The sequence below is a fragment of the Sapajus apella genome, unplaced genomic scaffold, assembly GCF_009761245.1.
Source record: "Sapajus apella isolate SASKATOON/1434 unplaced genomic scaffold, GSC_monkey_1.0 scaffold134, whole genome shotgun sequence".
Lineage (NCBI taxonomy): Eukaryota > Metazoa > Chordata > Mammalia > Primates > Cebidae > Sapajus > Sapajus apella.
The window spans coordinates 2,811,813-2,834,417 of NW_022437074.1; the positions used below are offsets into that span (position 1 = coordinate 2,811,813).

General features: G+C 41.0%; 1 protein-coding gene across 6 annotated transcripts in view; it reads left to right on the plus strand.

The window, feature by feature from the left end:
• The window catches only part of LIMS1 (LIM zinc finger domain containing 1), a 137,322-nt gene that overhangs the window by 44,771 nt on the left and 69,946 nt on the right, over window positions 1–22,605 (plus strand). Inside the window, exon 1 of one of the 6 annotated variants that reach the window (XM_032263017.1) lies at window positions 9,621–12,063. The exons of 2 other annotated variants lie outside the window; for them this stretch is intronic. The gene's annotated coding sequence lies outside the window, so the exon portion shown is untranslated. Of the gene's footprint in view, window positions 1–9,620; window positions 12,064–22,605 lie in introns of those variants that run through there. 3 more of the 6 variants (XM_032263018.1, XM_032263020.1, XM_032263021.1) reach the window with 3 other exon arrangements.

The following is a 22,605-nucleotide window of genomic DNA, read 5'->3' on the forward strand; positions in this document are numbered from 1 at the left end:
AGAAGTTCTAGCCAGAACAATTAGGCAAGAAAAAAAATAAAGGGTATTCAGTTAGGAAAAGAGGAAGTGAAATTGTCTCTATTTGCAGAAAACATGGTTATATATTTAGAAGACTCAATCACCTCAGCCCAAAATCTCCTGAAACTGATAAGCAACTTCAGCAAAGTCTCAGGATACAAAATCAATGTGCAAAAATTACAAGCATTTCTATACACCAATAACAGACTAACAGCCAAATCATGAGCAAACTCCCATTCACAATTGCTGCAAAGAGAATAAAATACCTAGGAATACAACAAAGGATGTAAAAGACCTCTTCAAGGAGAACTACAAACCACTGCTCACGGAAAGAAGAGGACACAAACAGATGGAAAAACATTCCATGCTCATAGTTAGGAAGAATCAGTATCGTGAAAATGGCCGTACTATCCAAAGTAATTTATAGATTCAACGCTATCCCCATTAAGCTACCAATGACCTTCTTCACAGAACTGGAAAAAAACACCTTAAACTTCATATGGAATCAAAAGAGAGCCCAGATAGCCAAGACAATCCTAAGCAAAAGGAACGAAGCTGGAGGCATCACACTACCTGACTTCAAACTATACTACAAGGCTACAGTAATCAAAACAGCATGGTACTGGTACCAAAACAGAGATATAGACCAATGGAACAGGACAGAGGCCCTGAAGGCAACACCACACATCTGCAACCATCTGATCTTTGACAAACCTGACAAAAACAAGCAATGGAGAAAGGATTCCCTATTGAATAAAGGGTGCTGGGAAAACTGGCTAGCAGTGTGCAGAAAGCAGAAATTGGACCCTTTCCTGACACCTTACACTCAAATTAACTCCAGATGGATTAAAGACTTAAACATAAGACCTAACACCATAAAAACCTTAGAAGAAAACCTAGGCAAAACCATTCAGGACATAGGCATAGGCAAGGACTTCATGACTAAAACACCAAAAGCATTGGCAACAAAAGCCAAAATAGACAAATGGGAACTAATTAAACTCTAGAGCTTCTGTACAGCAAAAGAAACAATCATTAGAGTGAACTGGCAACCAACAGAATGGGAAAAAATTTTTTGCATCTACCCATCTGACAAAGAGCTAATATCCAGAATCTACAAAGAACTAAAACAGATTTACAAGAAAAAAACAACCCCATCAAAAAGTGGACAAAGGATATTAACAAACACTTTTCAAAAGAAGATGTATATGAGGCCAACAAACATATGAAAAAATGCTTATCATCACTGATTATTAGAGAAATGCAAATCAAAACCATGTTGAGATACCACCTCACGCCAGTTAGAATGGCAAACAGTAAAAAATCTGGAGACAGCAGATGCTGGAGAGGATGTGGAGAAATAGGAACACTTTTACACTGTTGGTGGGAGTGTAAACTAGTTCAACCATTGTGGAATACGGTGTGGCACTTCCTCAAGGACCTAGAAATAGAAATTCCATTTGACCCAGCAATCCCATTACTGGGTATATATCCAAAGGATTATAAATTGTTCTATTATAAAGACACATGCACATGTATATTCATTGCAGCACTGTTTACAATAGCAAAGACTTGGAACCAACCCAAATGCCTATCGATGATAGATTGGGACAAGGAAAATGTGGCACATATACACCATGGAGTACTATGCAGTCATAAAAAATGATGAGTTCATGTCCTTTGTAGGGACATGGATGAATCTGGAAACACTCATTCCCAGCAAACTGACACAAGAACAGAAAATTAAACACCACATGTTCTCACTCATAGGTGGGTGTTGAACAATGAGAACGCATGGACACAGGAAGGGCAGCATCACACACTGGGGTCTGTTGGCAGGGGGCCAAGGGAGGGACGGGGGTGAGGAGGTCGAGGAGGGATAACATGGGGAGAAATGCCAGATGTAGGTGACGGGGGGAGGGAGACAGCAAACCACATTGCCATGTGTGCACCTATGCAACGTCCTGCATGATCCACACGTGTACCCCAGAACCTAAAGTACAATTAAAAAAGATTTGTAGTATGAATTAATATTAAAATACAATGAATTTAATATTGGATGTCTAGAGTCTCTTGATACTACATAAATACATTTAATTTTTTTTTTTTTTTTTTTTTTTGAGACGGAGTTTCGCTCATGTTACCCAGGCTGGAATGCAATGGTGCGATCTCGGCTCACCGCAACCTCCGCCTCCTGGGTTCAGGCAGTTCTCCTGCCTCAGCCTCCTGAGTAACTGGGATTACAGGCACACGCCACCATGCCCAGCTGATTTTTTGTATTTTTAGTAGAGACGGGGTTTCACCATGTTGACCAAGATGGTCTCGATCTCTTGACCTCGTGATCCACCCGCCTCGGCCTCCCACAGTGCTGGGATTACAGGCTTGAGCCACCGCGCCCGGCCAATACATTTAATTTTAAACTTGTGTTACACTTCCCTGAATACTCATTTGAAGTGTTTCTGATTTCCTCATTTGTTTGGCAGTATTCACAGCGAGCCTGCCTTCTGCCAGGCATGACTGGCATGGGGCACAGCTGTGAACAGGAATCACCACTTGTGATAAGCTTTTATTCGAGGTCAGACTAAAGGACACAGGCATATTCTTGTGGAGCAAGAGGACCTTTGCAAGAACTTCCCAGAGGAAGCAACCTCTTGACCGAGTCCGAGTATGAATGGGAATCACCCCAAGAAGAGTGTAGGGAGGAAGGCAGGAGGCACCAGGCCAGGAGCGCTGTTGATGTCACAGGCAGCTCTGCAGGGCTGCAGCCTGTGCAGCAAGGGCTGGAGCTGGGGGATGCCGGGTAGGAGCAGGGACAGCCAGGTCCGTTTTTACTGGTACTGTAGTTTTCTTGATTATCAACAATGGAATCGACTCAGGCAAAGAGAAGCTTAAAAAAAAATGTATTGGAAAAATAGTGGGGTTGCTCCCAGAATTGAAGAATGGGCTGAACTTACAGGTCTCTGAGAAGGGCAAACAACTAGGGTTTTCCTGGCATCTCTGCAGAACTTGTGGGATTTCTTTATAGAGCAGTGCTCTTAGTTGACTTCCTCTAACTGCAGGGTGTTAGTTTCTACTCAAATTTCTAGTCTTTGAGAAACAGAATCTGATTAACTTAGTTCAAGTCCATTGTCCACATGGACCAGGACCAGTTATTGTGGCCAGAGTATAGGAACAAGCACTATGCTTAGTCAAGGTAGGTGACTGTTAGGTGGTCAGGACAGCTAAATCTCTTAGCTGAAACAGAGAGTGGACAACATGGGTACTCGTGGATGATATGACCACTCAGAAGGCAGTGTTATGGTAGCTCAGAGAAGAGGTGGTTTGGGAGCAGTGATTAGGAATGGTCATTCAGAAGGCTGTTGCCTTAATCCACATAAGAGGTGATATTGCCAGAAGTAGGTGCAGCCGGTAGAGATATAAAGAAGTAAATAGATTCAGAGACAGTTAAGAAGCAGAAAAGAAAGGACTTCGTAGCTGGACATTTGGAAATTTGTGAGGATGATTAAGTTGCTGAAGATGACTCTCACATTTCTGGCTTGGACTAGAACCATTAGGTGCAAAGCGGTCCCTTGCATGGAGGAAAGAGTTTCAGGAGGGGAATGGGCTTTCTTTCAGTTATGAAGTACTGAATTGGAGTATCTAAGCAGACTGCATTTAACGTAAGAACAATTAGATATGAACAATGGTTCCTCATTAAATTACTTGTGGGATTCTAGCTCTGCCACCAGGGCCCTCTCACTCCAGCATAGTGGCCTCTGCCAAGGTTGTTTCTCTCTTTGTGTCCCTGAGCTGCCAGAATCTTCCCACAGTATTACCTTGGGAATTTCCAGCGTGCTTCCTTCTGCTCACCTACGTTAGGCAGGTTCAGGTCTGAGTGGGTATGGGAATGAGTATTGTTAAAGGAAGTTAAAATGAAGACCAGGCCTGAGGAATCTCTGAGCACACAAAACGAGTTAGGCCTTATATGTCGCTTAAATTGCAAACATAAGCAGAACAAGTACAGTCATTTTGATAAATGTTTATGTTAGAAGTAACACTTAACCCCAGTCAGTCACAAGCTGCCAACAAACATGACTAAGTGACTAGGGGCTTTCCACCAAGCTACTTAAAAAATGGCAATTCTGTAATTGCAAATCAATCAGACAATTTATTTTGCTTCTGCATTTCCCAGTAAATGTCTCTGATGTTTTGTCATTGGAACACTAAAACCTTTTTGATCTGGTGTTCCCCAATTCATGAATTGCTTCTTACTCAAATAAACTCTTTAAAATTGTATTGTGTCTCATATTTTTCTTTTACAGTAGCTTTCCAAAACTCAGAAACGCCCCCAGAGCTTAGGGGCTTTTAGGACTAAGTGCTGCTATTTAAGGCTCTTTCTTAGATGTTATTATGGTTAGAAGAGGCTTGCTATAGGCCAGGCGCAGAGGCTCATGCTTGTAATTCCAGCATTTTGGGAGGCTGAGACAGGGCAGATCACCTGAGGTCAGCAGTTCGAGACCAGCCTGACCAACATGGTGAAACCCCGTCTCTACTAAAAATACAGAATTAGCCAGGCGTAGTGGCACATGCCTGTAATCCTAGCTACTCGGGAGGCTGAGGCAGGAGAATCACTTCAACCTGGGAGGCGGAGGTTGCAGTGAGCTGAGATTGTGCCATTGCACTCCAGCCTGGGCAACAAGAGTGAAACTCCATTTCAAAAAAAAAAGTCTTGCTATATGATGACACTGGTTTCTTGACATAGAATTTGAAAATATTTTCAAATTGGGGACTTCCTTGTTTAAAATGTAAAGTTTATAAATGAATTTAGTTACAGTGCTTTAATTTTGATAGTATTCAGTGTTGTATAATATTAATGAGTTAAGTTAAACCCTGACAAGTGGTTCCCTTAGGCACTTTAGAGAGTACTTTTGGCATTAATGCGTAATGGCATCAGAAATCCTCTGGGTCTGTCATCCTCAGTGGGATCTGGAACTGTTCCCTAAGGAGCAAGTGGGAACTTGTGGGACATTTTTAGTTTATCCCGGTGGCTTGGGAGAAAGGGTACCATAGGCACTAAATGGGTTAAGGCCAAAGATGCTGAATGTCATGAAGTATGCATCCACATTACTTTGTTGTGGTTAGAAACATAAGAAATAAAACACCTTTGTATAATTATAAACATAGAACCTAACTATGTTTAGGTTGATATCATCAGGTTTAGTTGATATCTATTTCAGATATCATTGGTTGGGCACAGTGGCTCACACCTGTAATCCCAGCACATTGGGAGGCCAGTGTGGGTGGATCACTTGAGCCCAGGAGTTCAAGACCAGCCTGGCCAACATGAGAAAACCCCATTTCTATTAAAATATAAAAATTAGCCAGGTGTGGTGGCATGCGCCTGCAGTCCCAGCTATTTGGGAGGTTAAGGTGTTGCTTGAACTCAGGGGCAGAAGTTGCAGTGAGCCAAGATCACACCACTGCCTGGGCACTCCAGCATGGGGGACAGAACAAGACCTTGTCTCAACAACAACAAAAAAAGATGCCATCGTGAAGTACTTTTTAACAGTTTCAGTAAGCACCAAGTTTTCTGGGAATGCCATGAAATTGTAAATTGAGTGAAGAATGAAATTTGCTTGGGACTTTATGCTTTACTTTCACAGATGGTATTAACTTTACCACCTATCAATATTTTGCCCTTAATTGTTCTTTTTTTTTTTTTTTTTTTTTTTTTAAGACAGAGTTTTGTTGCCCAGGCTAAAGTGCAATGGCATGATCTCGGCTCACCACGACCCCCAACTCCCGCTCCCGGGTTCAAACAATTCCCCTGCCTCAGCATCCTGAGTAGCTGAGATTACAGGCATGTGCCACCACGCCCAGCTATTTGTTGTATTATTAGTATAGACAGGGTTTCTCCATGTTGGTTAGGCTGGTCTCGAACTCCCAGCCTTACGTAATCCACCTGCCTCTGCCTCCCAAAGTGCTGGGATTACAGGTGTGAGCTACTGCACCAATTGTTCTTTTATATTCTATTTAGAAGCTCAAATCCTTTAAGACAATGGTTAGAATATATTACAAGGGGTTTTGTGGGTTTTTTGTGTTTTTTTGAGAGGGAGTTTCACTCTTGTTGCCCAGGCTGGAGTGCAGTGGCGAGATCACAGCTTACTGTAACCTCTGCCTCCTGCATTCAAGTGATTCTCCTGCCTCAGCCTCCTGAGTAGCTGAGAATCTTACAGGGGTGCATTACCACACCTGGCTGATTTTCGTATTTTTTTTTAAGTAGAGATAGGGTCTCACCATGTTGGCCAGGCTGGTCTCAAACTCCTGACCTCAGATGACCCACCCACCTCAGCCTCCCAAAGTGCTGGGACCACAGGCATGAGCCACCACGCCTGGTTCAAAGGGTTTTGTTTTTAAATGAGAGACGGTTAGTAAACTAAACTAATTGTTTTCCCAAGTGACATAGGGTATATACATAGAGATGAATATGATGAACCTTTTGGGTTATAAATGTCTTTTGTAACAAGGACCTATGAAGATTATATAAAGGTGAAGACACTGAGTAGCACTTGATAGATTCGTTGAATCAAGTCAGGTGAAATTATCACAGATTTTTTTTAAAGTCCCAGGAAGAAAAAATAAGCAAGTATATTGGGCATTGAACAAATTTTTAAAAAGATCTATGTCTATTCAGAGTATTCTATCCTCTTATTTTGTTGTTGCTCGCTCTTTCTTTCTTTCTTTCTTTCTTTCTTTCTTTCTTTCTTTCTTTCTTTCTTTCTTTCTTTCTTTTTTTTGAGACAGAGTCTTACTCTGTCACTCAGGCTGGAGTGCTGTGGTGTGATCTTGGCTCACTGCAACCTCTGCCTCCCAGGTTCAAGTGATTCTCCTGCTTCGGCCTCCTGGGTTACCAGGATCACAAGTGCGTACCAACATTCCCCGCTAATTTTTTTATTTTTTTAAGTAGAGATGGGGTTTTGCTATGTTGACCAGGCTGGTCTTGAACTCCTGACCGCAAGTGGTCTGCCCACGTCGGCCTCCCAAAGTACTAGGATTACAGGCGTGAGCCACCCAGCTGTTGTTTCTGTTTCTATATGAGACTAATAAAGGACAAAAAGAAGCATGGCAAGGGATGCATGAAAAAGGCTGGTTCTTCTAAAGGTTCCCAGACCATAGCTGGAGATAATACAGGATCATAGCTCCATCTGCTGGAGAGAAGCAAACCCACTCTTGCCCAGTCTATAAATGAAAGTGATCACTCCATAATCATAGCGAGCCAACCTGTGTTTGCTAAGCATTTGCTATGCACTGGTTAACACCTTGTCAGGCATAGGGTAGCAGTGGAAAAACATAAGCATGTTCCTTGTTCCCACCATGCTTAACCCTGAGAGGCCTTCTGCTATCAAGAAGAAGACTTATTTTAGCTGGTATGCTTTTGCATTCTAGGTTCCCCTCCTAGACTTTTCCTTGGGTGACTTTTAAAGCCATGTAACCTCATTCTGAGCTTCCTGTTCCTCATCAGAGGTAAGGAATAACAATGCCCCTCCTATGGGACTCAAGTTAGCTGAACTTTATTAAACGTCTAGTGTGTCTGATACGTAGAGGCCCCAGGGGCATAAAGATGAGTAGGAATCTAGACCCTGCCCTCCATGAGGTTAAAAAAAGGAGTTCATAAAAGGATCCTCACAGAATAAATGAGAAGTCATAACAGGATCTCTGAGGAGGAGTGCGGGATTCAGGCAGGAGAGTGGACTGGGAAGGTATGGGCAGGTTTTCTGAATTGTTTGAGGATGTGAGCATTAGTGAAGGGAATCCCTTCCCAGCCAAGGTCAGCATGAGCAGAGCATGGAGATGGGGGCCTGTGTGGTGTGTGTGTGTCCCTCTTAGGCTATGTAAAGTGAGTGGCAGGAAGTGTCCAGGGTTGAGGGTTTGGGGATGTAGATGGGGCCAGGCAGGGCCTGGCGCAGTAGCTCATGCTTGTAATCCCAGCTCTATGGGATGCCAAGGCAGGCGAATAATTTGCGGTCAGGAGTTTGAGACCAGCCTGGCAACATGGCGAAACCCCGTCTCTACTAAAAATACACAAATTAGCCAAGTGTAGTGGTGCACGCCTGTTGTCCCAGCTATTTAGGAAGTTGAGGCAGGAAAGTCACTTGAACCCAAGAAACGGAGGCTGCAGTGAGCCGAAATTGCTCCACTGCTGTCCACCCTGGGCAACAGAGCACAACTCTATCTCAGAAAAAAGATGGACCAGGTGATGTAGGGTTTTGTATGTTACCTTAAGGGGTGTTGACTATGTCCTGAGTGCAGTAGAGAATTAAGCAGAGTAATGATAGCAGGTTCCTTAGAGAGACCACTTGCTGGCTGTGCCTGTTGTATTTGATTGAAGGGGACCAGGCTGGAGACAGGGACTCCACTTAGGAGGCTATGGCAGCAAACCAAGTGAGTAACAATGAAAGCTGGACTGTAGTGGGTGAAAATAGGAATGAGGTGGGGCAGAGGGACAAGTTTGAGAGCTACCCAGGATCAAAGTTAGCAGCAGTGGGTGACTGAAGATAAGAAGCCAGAGACGACTAGGAGATTCTTAGCTTGTGTGCCTAGTTGGATAATGTTGCCATACCTGAGAGCAGACACATTAAGAAGAATTGGATTTAGGCATGATGGGAGGGGAGTTTATTTTAGGCCACATGAGTTTGAGTTGACTGTGAAAATGTCTATATGGAGACATCAGCAGACAATTCAATGTATGATTGTGAAGTTCAAGAAGGTCCAGCCGGTGCCCCTAAAAGGGAGGGAGTAGTTCAGCCATGAAGAATGTTGAAGTCATCAGGAACAATGTGCACAATGAGAGGAGCAGAGAGCCAAGGTCAGGCTGGAGAGTAGCCATACCTCCAGGCAGGCAGAGGCAGAGGCTCCTGCAAAGGAGACAGTGATGGGATGACGAGAGGGATAAAGGTATGATGGTCTGGAAGCCAAGGGAACAGAAAAATCTGGGGGTAAGCAACATTTAAAAATGTCAAATGTAAGATAAGGACTGAAAAATTTCTTCTGGATTTGGCTTTTAAGAGCTGACAGTGACTGTAAGAGGTGTTTCCAGGCTGAACACATTGGCTCATGCCTGTAATCTCAGCACTATGGGAGGCTGAGGCAGGCGGATCATGAGGCCAAGAGATAGAGACCATCCTGGCCAACATGGTGAAACCCCATCTCTACTAAAAATACAAAAATTATCTGGGTGTGATGGCATGTGCCTGTAGTCCTAGCTCCTTGGCAAGCTGAGACAAGAGAATCACTTGAATCCGGGAGTCAGAGGTTGTAGTGAGCCAAGATTTGCGCCACTGAACTCCAGCCTGGTGACAGAGCAAGACTCCGTTTCAAAAAATAAAAAATTTTCAGGTTGGGCACAGTGGCTCACGCCTATAATCCCAGCACTTTGGGAGGCCGAGGCAGGTGGATCACAGGGTCAGAAGTTCAAGACCAGCCTGGCCAAGATGATGAAACCCTGTCTCTACTAAAAATACAAAAATTAACCAGACATGGTGGCAGGCGCCTGTAATTTCAGCTACTCGGGAGGCTGAGGCAGGAGAATTGCTTGAACCTGGGCGGCAGAGGTTGCAGTGAGCCGAGATCGCACCACTGCACTCCAGCCTGGGCGATAGAGTGAGACTGTCTCAAAAGCAAAAAACAACAAGAGATGTTTCCAGATTGTAGTAAGTTGATGAGTAAATAAGAGTTGAGACAACTTTTAGAAAATGGTGTCTGAAAAGTGGGGAGAGGCATGATGGTAGCTGGAGAGTGACTCAAGATAGACTCATTTTAATGTAGCAGAAACTGGAGCCTGTTTACAAACTCTTTGTGGGAAAGGGCCCACAAAGAAGGAAAGTGGCTGTCTGGATGTGAGTTTATGGACTGACATTGAACAGACCTTGTTGGGACTGAAGGCCCAAAGAGTAAGCATATGGGTGGAGGTAGTTGAAAAAGAACCTTCCAGATGATCTGTTTTCTTCATGAAGAAGTAATATCTACCGAGAGAAGAAATTGATGAGGTCGATTATAGAAAGACTCTCAAGAATGGTAAGATAGTCCTTAGTGGGAGTGGTGCATGGCTTCAAGAAGAGGGTTGATGGGACCCATCCATGAGTAAAGAAGTTAACGGCAATGCCAGTCTGCCCAGGATGTTCTGCTGGGGCACAGAAAAACATCCAGTTTCCTTCCTTTAGATTTTAACTGCAGCATCATGAGCTGCCTTCCTAGAGGGAATTTTATATTTCGGAGCTGTAGCTCAGAAGACTTACATTCTCTTTTCCTCCTCCCAAGAGAGATCACGGCTGCTTCCCAGGGTTTATCTCCATGACATAGAACTGTCCCTGCTGGGAATGCGGGAGGGAACTGCTTCCCACTCGCAAGCAGCCTTTTCACTTCCAGCTTCCATCTGCCTTCCTCTCCCACCTCCCAAAATCAAGTAAATAAATCAAAGCCAGAAAAACATTCTGGCTGGAATTTTATTGCATTTAATATTGTATGAGAGCTTCCAAACCAGCTCTGATGGTTGAATTTCAGACTACATGAAGGTGAAGCCTGTGAGGTTCCTCCAGGAGTGCTGGGCAGAACCCTGAGTTTTAGAACTCCCTCCGCTTTTAGCTTGTCTTGTATGTGCTCTTTCACTCTTTCAAGCACTAAACCCTTCACTGTAAATAGTCACCCACCAAGGTGCCCTCGGGTTATAGCTTGTTACTAGCCCTAAAAGTGGCTAGTACCCAGTCTCAATGTTGGATAGCAAGCAAAGGTGATGAGTTGTTTTCTTGGGTTTTTTGAGGTTTTGTTGTATTTTGTTTGTGTGTCTGTTTTTTAGAGACAGGGTCTCCTATGTTGCCTAGTCAGGTCTCAAACTCCTGGCCTCAAGATCCTATCACTTTGTCCTCCCAAACCACTGAGATTGCAGGCGATTGTAAGCCACTGGGCCTGGCCATTTTCTTGTTTTTAAAGATTAACCTCAGTCAGGCCTTAATATCTAGAAATGCTATTATCATCCTACAAATGATTGCTCTATAACAAAGAAATTGGGTAAAGGAGCTTTCTTACTGTATTTTCAGTGAATCCAGGCAAGGACGCCTTCATTCATGAAACAGGAAGGCTGAATTAATTGCTCTCAAGTTTTTTTTTTTAGCTTCAACTAAAGATCCCCTTATTCTTCAGTGGAAACTTGGCGCTGAGGAGTCCCAGGAGGTGACTCAGTCAGCTATGTGTGGCCTCGGTGCTTTTTCTCTGCATTGTGTTTGTCAGGGGTATCTGGGACAGAAAGAATAGTTTCCGCTGCTCTGGCATCCAGAGCCTGGAGTGCCCGTCTCTAAGCTGGCCTGCGCCTTGCCACCAGAAGATGTAATATAAAGTAGCTGCTTGACCCCAAAGTAGCATTCAGAGGACACATAAAGAAGCTCCATTAATTCAAACATGTAGATATTGTAGAGATCCAGAGGGCCAGAGTCTGTCATTTGTTTAAAGTTACCTCTTTCTATGCTGATCATTATTCCTTTTTCTAAATATTTGTCTGCATGTTATATGTGCTTTGAATAAGTTTTTGGGTGAATTTCTTAAATTCATGAAGTATATAAAGTAACTTAACAGGATATGAGTTATGACATTTAGGGGTGTTGTCCTGTTGCTTCAGAACAGTGGGGTTATCATGTAACACACCATGTCACGTGATTTGACTAAATACAGGGAAAAAAAACCTCAACTTGGTTTCATTGGCTCAAATATAGTTCAAGACAATGGAGACAAAACTAAGATGAGGAAGTTCTATACAGTTTAGGAAATAGGAGCTTTCAGAGATAACTCACAGTGATGTGAAACTGGCCTCCCAAACCCTGATAAGTAAGTTAAATAAGAGTAGGGGCCAGGAGGAGGGTTCTTTACTCTTAAATTAAGAGAAGGGGATCTGGAGGTACCTCAGGTAGAGTGTTAGGTTTACAGACCTGGCCTGTGTATGTAAGGTGGAGGAGTGGAAGTTTGAGAAAAGTTTAAGAGAAGAAATGGATGTGATCGCCTAAATCAGCCAAATACAGGGTATTGTATTTCTGGAGTTGTTTTCCTTATGAGCTGTCTTTCTCAGTTACTTAAAAAGCAAATCTAAAGGATATTTGTTGAAACTCTATGCAGAAGGGGTCTTGGGTGAGTTGTAGCAACCTTTAGCCATGCTGATTAAAATTTTCTCCCTGCTGCAGAGGTTATGATTATGGTTCTTAAATCTTGTAGATGTGTACTTAATTACTGAAATATGTGAAAACTTTTTTGTTTTATTGGTTTCAAAGTAGGGTGGGTGTGGAAGAGAAACTATGCCTTTTGTTTGCAAGAAAAATTTTAAAACAATAATTGATAATCAGTATTTAGTGTCATATAGTTTATGTCCAGTTTATGCCCTGCAGAGCCTTCTACTATAAAAGACCTTAGTAATGCTTTTGGTATTTTATTACATTAAATTTTTTAAACATTATTTCTGCTGCCTAGTGTCTTTGCCGGGGGAAATGTAACAGTATGTTTAGTGAACTTTTGTCCTGCCATGGTAAGAAGAAAACAGCTATAAATAAGGAGTTACTCTTACTCATTAACGTGAACTCTGTTAAAAAAAAAAAACAAAAAACTGCTGGTCATTCTTTTTTTAAGTTTTATTTTTAATTGACACATTTATTTATGGTGTACAATGTGATGTCTGGGTTCGTATGTACAATGATCAAATCAGGGTAATTAGACTTTCAAGCACTTCAAATATTTACTACTTTTTTGTGATGACAACATTTAAAATCCTCTCGAGCTATTTTGAGATATACAATATAGTATTATTAACTATGATCACCTTGCTGTACAATAGATCACCAGAACTTACTCTTCTAGCTAACTAATTTTGTGCCTGTTGACCAACTCTTCGTTTCATTGATTCTATTGTTTTTCTAGTCTCTTTTTTTCATTTATTTCTGTTCTGATTTTTGTTATTTCCTTCCTTCTACTAACATTGGGCTTAGTTTCTTCTTTTTCTAGTTCCTTGAGGTGTAATGTTAGGCTGTTATTTGAGATCTTTTTTGATGTAAGTGTCTATTGCTGTAAACTTCCCTGTTAGTACTACTTTTGCTGCATCCCATAAATTTTGGTATGTTGTGTTTCCATTTTCATTTTTCATAAGATATTTTTATATTTCTCCTTTAATTTCTTCTTAATATCCCCTTAAATTTTTTCTTTGACTCGGTAGTTGTTTAGTAGCATATAGTTTAACTTCCACATATTTGTTAATTTTACATGTCCTCCTGTTATTATAGAATCTATTCTAGTTTCATACCATTGTGGTCAGAAAAGGCACCTGATATAGTATCAGTCTTCTTGACCTGTCCTGGAGAATGTTCCATGTGCACTTGAGAAGAATATGTATTCTGCTGCTGTTGGGTGGAATTTCCCCCAGCAGGCCATTCTTAAAGGAACTCTAATGCCTCAGACCTACATTTGGAAAACATTTATTAAGGAGTCATTATTTACCCACAAAATAATCTTACTTTACTACGTGACTTGCCTTACACAGTGGACTTCTTAGAGATTTAAATGTATTTGCCAAAGCATTAATTTTACAGTTAATCTTCAAGAACATGATAACATTAAAAGAGATACCGATTGCATGTGTAAGGGAATTCTCTTATATAGATGTATGTCCTGTGTAAGTACGTGTGTATATGTATACATTCACACACATAATCAGGAAATAAGGAATAGTTATAATGAACAGGAGAACAGAAGCGTTTTTACGGATAGGAAAGAAAACGTTAAAAAGAGGATGATCGTTTTAATTTGGTCTTTCAGTTGATAAAAAGGGTACATAACTTTAGTTTCCAAACAACAAGGCACTGTGCACAGCTGATAGAATGAAATATTCTGAATGAAAATACTTGGTGGTGTTTTAAAAATATATCAAAAATAACTAAACATCAGGCCATCACAAGTAGTGTCAAGTTTTTGAGGCTAACCAAAAAGAGGGGGGATCCCTGTGTAATTCTAAGAGATGGCACCATGGAGGTAATGACTTTAGAGTTGAGCTTTGAAGAATTTGACAATTGATGGAAAAGAGTCTTGTTTTAGGCAGAGTTGGCAACAGCTTGAGCAAAGGTTTGTAGGTCAATGTTACTTCTCTGTTCAGAAGCCTCCATTACCTTTGCATCTGTCTGGATCTATGCCCTGCCCTATTCCTTTCTATGCTGTGTTTTCCCCATTAGCCTGGAAGATTTGTTAAAGCAGGGGCTTTGTTTTACTTGTTCACCTCTGTATTCCAAGTGCCCAGAGCTGTAAATGCTCAATAAACAAGTGTTGATTCAATGAAATTCAAAAATGATCTGTACTGGAATGTTTGAAGGATAAGAATGGCTGGGAGGAAGGGTGTATGTGGAGTATTGGTCTTGAATGCAGTGTTAAGTTTGGGGACATTAGGGCAGCAACTATGATGTTGCCATGAAGTGATTTGCTAATATTACAGTGTAGAGAATGGATTAGAAGGACTAAAAAGCAAGATAGTAATACCATACAAAAGGGTGTGTCAGTGGGTCCTTCATTCAGTTGACATTTGAGTGTTTGCCCATGCTAAGCACTGTGTTAGGTTCTGGGGACACAAAGATGACTGAGAAGTGGTTTCTGTTGGTAATTCCAGATGTATGAACATCCTGTAGCAAAGGACTGAGCAAATGATGTGGTGGGGCCTGAACCTGGGCCTTATCAGAGGGGTGGGAAGGAGTATGAAGTCTCATTGATAGTTTCTTGATGTCAGCAGTTCTGAGAGTTCTGAGAGAAAAGAGGAAGCCTTCAATGAAACGTAAAAAAAAAAAAATTGATTGATTAATTGATTGACAAGATCTTGCTCTTGTCACTCAGGCTGGAGTGCAGTGGCGTGATCATGGCTTAGTGCAGCCTTGACCTCCTGGGCTCAAGCGATTCTCTTGTCCCAGCCTCCCAAACACCTGGGACTACAGGCACACACCACCATGCCTGGCTAATTTTTAAAATTTTTGTAAAAACACAGTCTCACTATGTTGCCCAGGCTTGTCTTGGCCTCAAGAGATCCTCCTGCCTCAGCTTCCCAAAGTGCTGAGATTACAGGCTTAAGCCACCATGCTTGGCTCTTTAAGGGAAATTTTTTTAATGTTTTAGGTTTTTTTTGTTTTTGTTTTTATTTTGTTTTTTGAGATGGAGTCTTGCTTTGTCAGCCACGCTGAAGTGCAGTGGCGCAATCTTGGTTCACTGCATCACTACAACCTCCGCCTCACGGGTTCAGGCCATTCTCCTGCCTCAGCCTCCCGAGTAGCTGGGATTACAGGCACGTACCCCCATGCCCAGTTAATTTTTGTATTTTTAATAGAGGCAGGGTTTCACCATGTTGGCTAGGCTGGTCTCGAACTCCTGACCTCAGATGATCCACTTGCCTCAGCCTCAGGAGATCCACCCGCCTCCCAAAGTGCTGGGATTACAGTCGTGAGCCACCATGCCCAGCCTAGTTTTATTTTTTTTAATGCAAAGACTTACGGTGATTTTAAATTGGGTCTTGTCCAAAAGTTAGCAATATGTTGATTGACCCCTTAGTCTCAGTAGAAAGAGGTATACAGGAGCAGTGTTTTAGCTCTGAGTCAGTGTGTCACTTTTGAAACACAGTTTGTCAGAATAGTTACAAAATGAAACGTTGATGTCCTCTAGAGTGCTTGATTAAATTTAGTGAAGTGGCATGTGGGGAGGTGTTTTATACCCTGAATGTAGCCACAAATGTATGGTAATATTGTTGGGAGAAAAGGATACTTTATCAGCCCAGATGATAGTTTGGGTTAGGACATATAGAATATGAAAAATTAAAAAATTAACTTACCAATTTTGTGGAAGCACGGTGGGGAGAAGAGGCAGAGATTTCCTTAGCAGTATATTTATAGGGTTTAAAATGTACTATGCTAAAAGAAAGTTTGTTTGCAGCCTGGGAGCACATTTAGACTACCTAGTTCTTTGGGTTCAGCTGTTTATAATCTTTCTTGTCATTTATTTAACAGTTTCAGACCACAAGGAGCGTATACTTTTCTCACTTGTTCTTTATTCATGAGCCTGTTTATCCTTGAAATACTGTGGTATAGTTGAAAGACCATGTTTAAATTTTACTTCTGCCATTTGTGTGATTTTGAACCTATTATTTAATATCTGAGTTGCAGATTCCTTATCTGTAAATGGCAATAGTATTTAATCTGTAAGTAGTGAGGACTAATTGAGATAGTGTATACAAAAGGATCCTAGCTTGATATTTGGTGGGACCTAGATGGCCAACAAATGTTCCTCTTTGTATTGTATTAATAGTAAAATATATATAACATTCACCTGTGAAGGACACTTGGGTTGTTTCCATACCTTGACTATTGTGAATAATGCTGCTGTGAACATGGGTATACATATATCTGTTTGCATCCTTGTTTTCAATTCTTTCGGATATATACCCAGAATTGGAATTGCTGGGTCCATGTGGTAATTCTGTTTAACTTTCTGAGGAACTGCGAATTATTCTCGGCCTTTGTTTTTTAGTTTACTCTGCATCATTTATGCATTATCTCCTTTAAGATCCAGAACTACTAGAGTTCAGGGTTGAAAACAACCAAATTCACTTTAGTGTCTGGTAGTCTCATGGTTTTTCTACACTTCCAAACATTTGCAAACCTCATCCAAGCCTCCCACAGTCTGACTGCTGCTGTGAAGAAAGCCATTCTTCTTTCTTTTGCTTTTTTCCTCCTTAAATCTTCTCCCCTTCTACTGCCTTTTCTTTCCCTCACTAATTCTTTCCTTCTCACCCCTTGCCTTCTAAAAAGGAATGCTGGGGAAAACGTCTTGCAGGAGTTTCTCCTTCTTCCCCACTCTCAAGCCTACCCAGACCTGCAGTTGCTGTCTTTGTGAAAAGGGACATAGAGGCAGAATGACATCCAGATGCTAGATTACATCAATTTACAATAAATTTTAATTTAAGTCAGATTTTCAGAACAATTAGCACCTGTATAATACTAAAAAGTGCCAAGTATTTGGGAAAGATTGGGTGGGGAATGAGAAAATAGCATCATCTGTGGGGGGAATTCAACTGTCAGGGCCGCCAGCCCAGCACACTGCTGGCAACAGCTGAAAAGAAATAATAAAGTGAATTTTCCACAGACAAACCAGCCAGAAATAAACACCAGACTCACAAGTCAGATGTGATTTCTTAGTCATAAAAGGTACTTTTCGTTCCCGTAATCCTGATTGGCCTGGTCAGTAATTAAGTTAACATTTGGTTTTATTTTACTTATTTCTAGGACCATTGTAGAATCCTTCAGTCATTACATATCTGGTGAGACCCTAGTGGTAAGTAAAGGATATCTATGCACGTGAGGGGAAGGAAGTGTTCACACATGAAATAGCTAGAATAGTAACAAAGCTCCCTTTAAATTCAGGCAATAGCAATGAGCTACTGGTAACAGTCCTAAGGAGAAAATGAGCAGCAACCAGAATTTTGAGACTAATTTTAATAATTTATTAGTGCATGGACCCCCAGAGAAGAGATGAGAAGGATATGGTCGACAAGTGGTAGGAATAAAAAATACAGCTGTGGGGAAGGGTGGCTTTTGTTTAGGAATTTCGCCACACGTCCCTGACTGGTAAGTTGTGGTGAATTCTGTGGAAGTGATTAGAATGGAGAAGGAACAAAGAGGATTGGAATCCAGACATTCCATGACTAACCCCAAGATGACTAAAACACTACTGAATGCACCCACAGAAAGGGAAGTGACATTTACTGAGAACATACTATGTGTTGCTGAATGCTAAAATGCTTTCTTTGTGTTCTCAGTCCTTACCAGTCTGTGAGAGTGGTTTATTTTGTCTACATTATAGATGAAGAATCTTACCTGCAAATGAAGAAAGTTACCCGGCTGATAAGAGCTGGCTTGAAATGAAGGGATTCCAGGGTTTCTTTCTACTGAGTTTGGGCAGGGTCTGCCTGAGTTTTCAGAGCCTCATCCTCAAAGTCTTTTGGGCTACATGTCTTTATTCAGTAAACAGCGTTTATTATATTATCTATAATGGTGCTATCCTGTAGAAATATAATGTGAGCCCCATCCGTAGTTTAAGATTTTCTAGTAGCCATTTACAACAGGCAAAAAGAGAGAAGGATGATTAATTTTAATAATACATTTAATTTAACCCAGTATATCAAACTGTCATCATGTCCAAGCTGTATACATATCATGTCATCAGCATTGTAAAATTACCAAGAGACTCCACTGTGTACTTTATATTTAAAATCCATCTGAATTCGGACTAGCCACATTTCAAGTTGCTGCGTGTGGCTACTGGCTACTAAAGTGGACAAGCATAGCTCTAAGAAAAAGGTAGAGAGACTCATCCTAAAAAAAAAAAAAAAATCGAAGGTAGAGGCCCTGCCTTGAAGCCATTGAGAGAAATTATTGTCGGGCGAGAAAGCAGCTTCACCTGAGAATGGAAAGCTCTTCGGAAGGAAGGTACCATACATAATAGCAGGGCTGCTCTTAAAAGGAAAAATGTGACCATATCGTGAGAGGACATTATTGGGCTATTTGTGGAGAGCAGTAAGGTCATGCCGACCTTTATCACCACTGCCAGTCGAGACCACAGGAAGGCTCTGTGGTGGTGACTGCTAGATGCTGAACCATATTTGGGCGGGGGTTGGGAGGAGGCTGTCTTGGCAAATCTACTAACCATTAGGAGTGGAAACCACAGCCTTTAATGTATGTGTGGATGTTGTTCCCAAAGAATCTTTTCTTCCAGTGCCTTTTTTGGATGGAGAGGTATGATGTCTGCTTGAGGAAGTAAGCTTGAACAAACTACCTTATATGGGAATTCCCAGACCTCAGCTCCACCCGGAGCAAGATAAATGGTGGTTTCAGATTGCTATTCCAGCAAAACAGGGACCATCTTATATTTATAAAATATTCAGTCATTTCCTCCATGCTTTCTTACTTTAAAAAATGTTCTTGAAATTTTCCCTTGGTCTTCTTTCTTCTTGTGATTCTGCCTACTTTGTTGTCTTTGTCCCGCTTAACCACTTTCTTCAGTTTTTCCCATTATACTTGGTTTATTTTGTTGTTGTTGTTGTTGTTTTGTAGTCAACTATGTACTAGGAATCAGTGTACCCCCCAGGTCCTGCTCTTGGGTCTCAGCTATGGGACTTTAATTCTGTTCCTTCATCTGAAAAATGAAAAGGATTAGAAATAGAGTCCTTTATAATCTTTTAGGGCCCTCATTTTGTAGCTCATTTGGAGCCTTATTTTTTTTATTGTGGCAAAAAACACATAAAATCTACCATCTTAATCATTTTTAAACTCAACAGTTCAATAGTATTAAGTACACAACAAGTTGATACCTATAATAAAATGTCAAATAAGATCTGGAGGGTTGAGGAAAACCTGAGGTTATCTCTGGTAGGCGGAAGGCTTAAGCTGGAGTGGCTCCCTGAGAGCAAAGATCAGGAGTAAGGCACAGTCTCCTAGTATTCACTTGCAGAAGTGACCTAAAACTACTAAAAGAATGTGTGTCCAGGCTTTGGCATTCTACCACAGACATAGAAAGACCTGATACTGTTTTGACTTCCAGTGTCCCAGTAGACATTCAGCAGCCAACATTTGTATAATACTTTATCTTTCTCAACTTATTTCTAATTAATCATAATTAATACCATTAGTATTATTAACAATTAATTTGTAATTCTTACAAAAGAGTGTGAGGTAAATGAGCATATGTGGTCTTTGATTTACAAAGGAGGAAATGGAAGGGTTTGTGGAAGATGAGCTGGAGGTCACGCTGTAGTTGTGGAAGGGACAGGAAAGCCAGAGAGTGGCTCAGGAGCCTGATGATATATGTGATGACAACATTTTTAAAATAAGAGGTGGGGAAAATGGGAACACACTTTTAGAAAGATTAACATAAATGTGAAATGATTTACAGAACAAATCAATGGAATTCAGTTAGGTTTCAGATTTTATATTCCCGATTAGGAGTATACATAAAGAAAGGGCATGTTGAGGAAATAGGCATTTCAAGTACTTGTGCCTATTCGTAGGTTAATTAATTTCCATATGAAACTTTTTTTTGGGGGACAGAGTTTCGCTTTTGTTGCGCACTCACTGCAGCCTCCTGGGTTCAAACGATTCTCCTGCCTTAGCCTCCTGAGAAGCTGGGATTATAAGCATGCGCCACCACACCCGGGTAATTTTTGTATTTTTAGTAGAGGCAGGGTTTCTCCTTGTTGGTCAGGCAGATCTCAAACTCCTGACCTCAGGTCATCCGCCTGCCTCAGCCTCCAAAAGTGCTGGGATTACAGATGTGAGTCACCATGCCTGGTCGAAATATCTTAATTTGACCTTTTTTTTTTTTTAAACTCACAGACCACTTTGAGACTCTAACACTTAAGACCTTCATAGAAAAAATGCGCAAAGGCACATGCATAGAAAGTTTTTGTATAACTTCAAGGAATCCATGTTCCTGGCCCCCACCACAGCAACACATGATTGTAATGATGATTGCATTTCTGAAGACTTTTTTAAAGCCTTTTTTTGGATAGAAGAGTTTAAATGTGAATTCTTGCAAATTGAATAGGCAGCAAATTCCTAGCTGTCACTAGAGGGTGATGTTTTCTAGCATACACCAGGTCAAGTTCTTTCTGGCGGGTTACCATTGTAGGTTCCTCTGTGTGTGTGTGTGTGTGTGTGTGTGAGAGAGAGAGAGAGAGAGAGAGAGAGAGAGACAGACAGACAGACAGACAGAGAGACGGGCACACACACACAGACTGTCTCTACCTGCACAACTAAAAAAATCTCTCTATGCATGTTTCTTTTTTCTCCTTTTCCCTTATTTATAATACAAGCAGAAATGCTATTATTTTAAAGCATTCTCCCACATGTTCTACAGATGAATTCTGAACATTTTCTGATATATCCTTGTTTATCATCATCCTGGAAATAGCTACCAATTATGAGCACCCACTGTGTGGTTGGCTGTGCACTAGGTGGCTTATGAACTTTACCCCTCATCCCTACAACTGCAGGGTGTGCCGCGTTATAGATTAGGACCTGATACATAAGTAGCTGGCTCAAAGCCCTCCATCTGCTAAGTTTGCCAGTATATCATCAGTTCATAGTAAACTAAAGTGTCTACTTTATCTAAACTGTTTAGTTTATAAATGAATTTTTGTCACCTGGTAGGTCTTAGATGTGATTTGAGGGGCACAGAAAGCTCTTTCTGCTCAAAAATCTCTCTCACTGTGGTTGAAACTTCTATGTTGCCAGTCAAAATATTGAAGGTAACTATCAAGTGAAGATGTTTTGTGGGGAGCTATAGTTTCAACCATTAACATTTTATTTAGTTTAAGTTTAATCAGACTTTTTGTTGTTGCTACAGCTTTAATAAAATTGACATAAACTTGTGACTTTGTATAGACTAGAGGAAGGAAAGATTGATTAGTACTATATTTGAAAGGAAAGGTTGAAGGTAGGGCAGACAGATGGATAGCTTTGCAGATAGCAGGACACTAAGGACAAAACAGCTAGTTCAGTATTTTGCTTAGGATTAAGCCCTGATGGTTAGATACTAGCCATTTGGAGAGGGGGATATCCTTTTGGGAAAACAGAGGGAGTGTGGGAGTGAGGCCCTGGCCAGGCAATGTGTGCCAGTCAGACACTATTCATTTCTTCTGTCATTTAAGCCAGTAAAGGCATCATGGAAGCTATGTCTATTTCTCCTTTCATTGTAAACATTGCCCTGGTCCTTTCAAAAAGCTATAGTTGTGTGAATCTTTAAGGTACTCCTTCAGGAATTGTGGTATCTGCTGTTTCGTTTAAGGAGTTAGCATCTTATAAAGAAAAATCTGCTTTCTCAAGGCTCTGTAGTAATGATATTTTGTTTAAGTTTGTCAGATATGGTATTTAGTTCTTCTTATTGAGCAGGAGTCTCTAAACTTCAGTCTATGGGCCAATCTACCTCCTGTTTCTGTTTATTTATTTTATTGAGGGTGTATCTATCCACCCACCTTGGCCCTCCAAAGTGCTAGGATTACAGGTGTCTGCCACCACACCTGGCTAATTTTTATATTTTTAGTAGAGATGGGGTTTCACAGTGTTGGCCAGGCTGATCTCAAACTCCTGACTTCAAATGATCCACCTGCCCTGGCCTCCCAAAGTGCTGGGATTACAGGGGTGAGCCGCCATTCCTGGCCTCCTTTTCATCTCTGATTTTATTTATTTGGGTCCTCTCTTTTTCTCTGACCAAAGGTTTATCAATTTTGTTTAACTTTTCAAAAAATTAGCTTTTTATTTTATTGATCTTTTGTTCATTTCAATTTCATTTACTTCTATTCTGATCTTTGTTGTTTCTTTTTTTCTACTATTAATAATTTTGGGTTTAGTTTGCTCTTGCCTTTCCAGTTCTTTAAGATGCATTGTTCAATTATTTATTTGAAGGGTTTTTGTTGTTGATGTAGACATTTAGAGCAATAAACCTTCCTGTTAGTACTGCTTTTCCTATATTTCATAGATTTTGGTATGTTACATTTCCTTTATC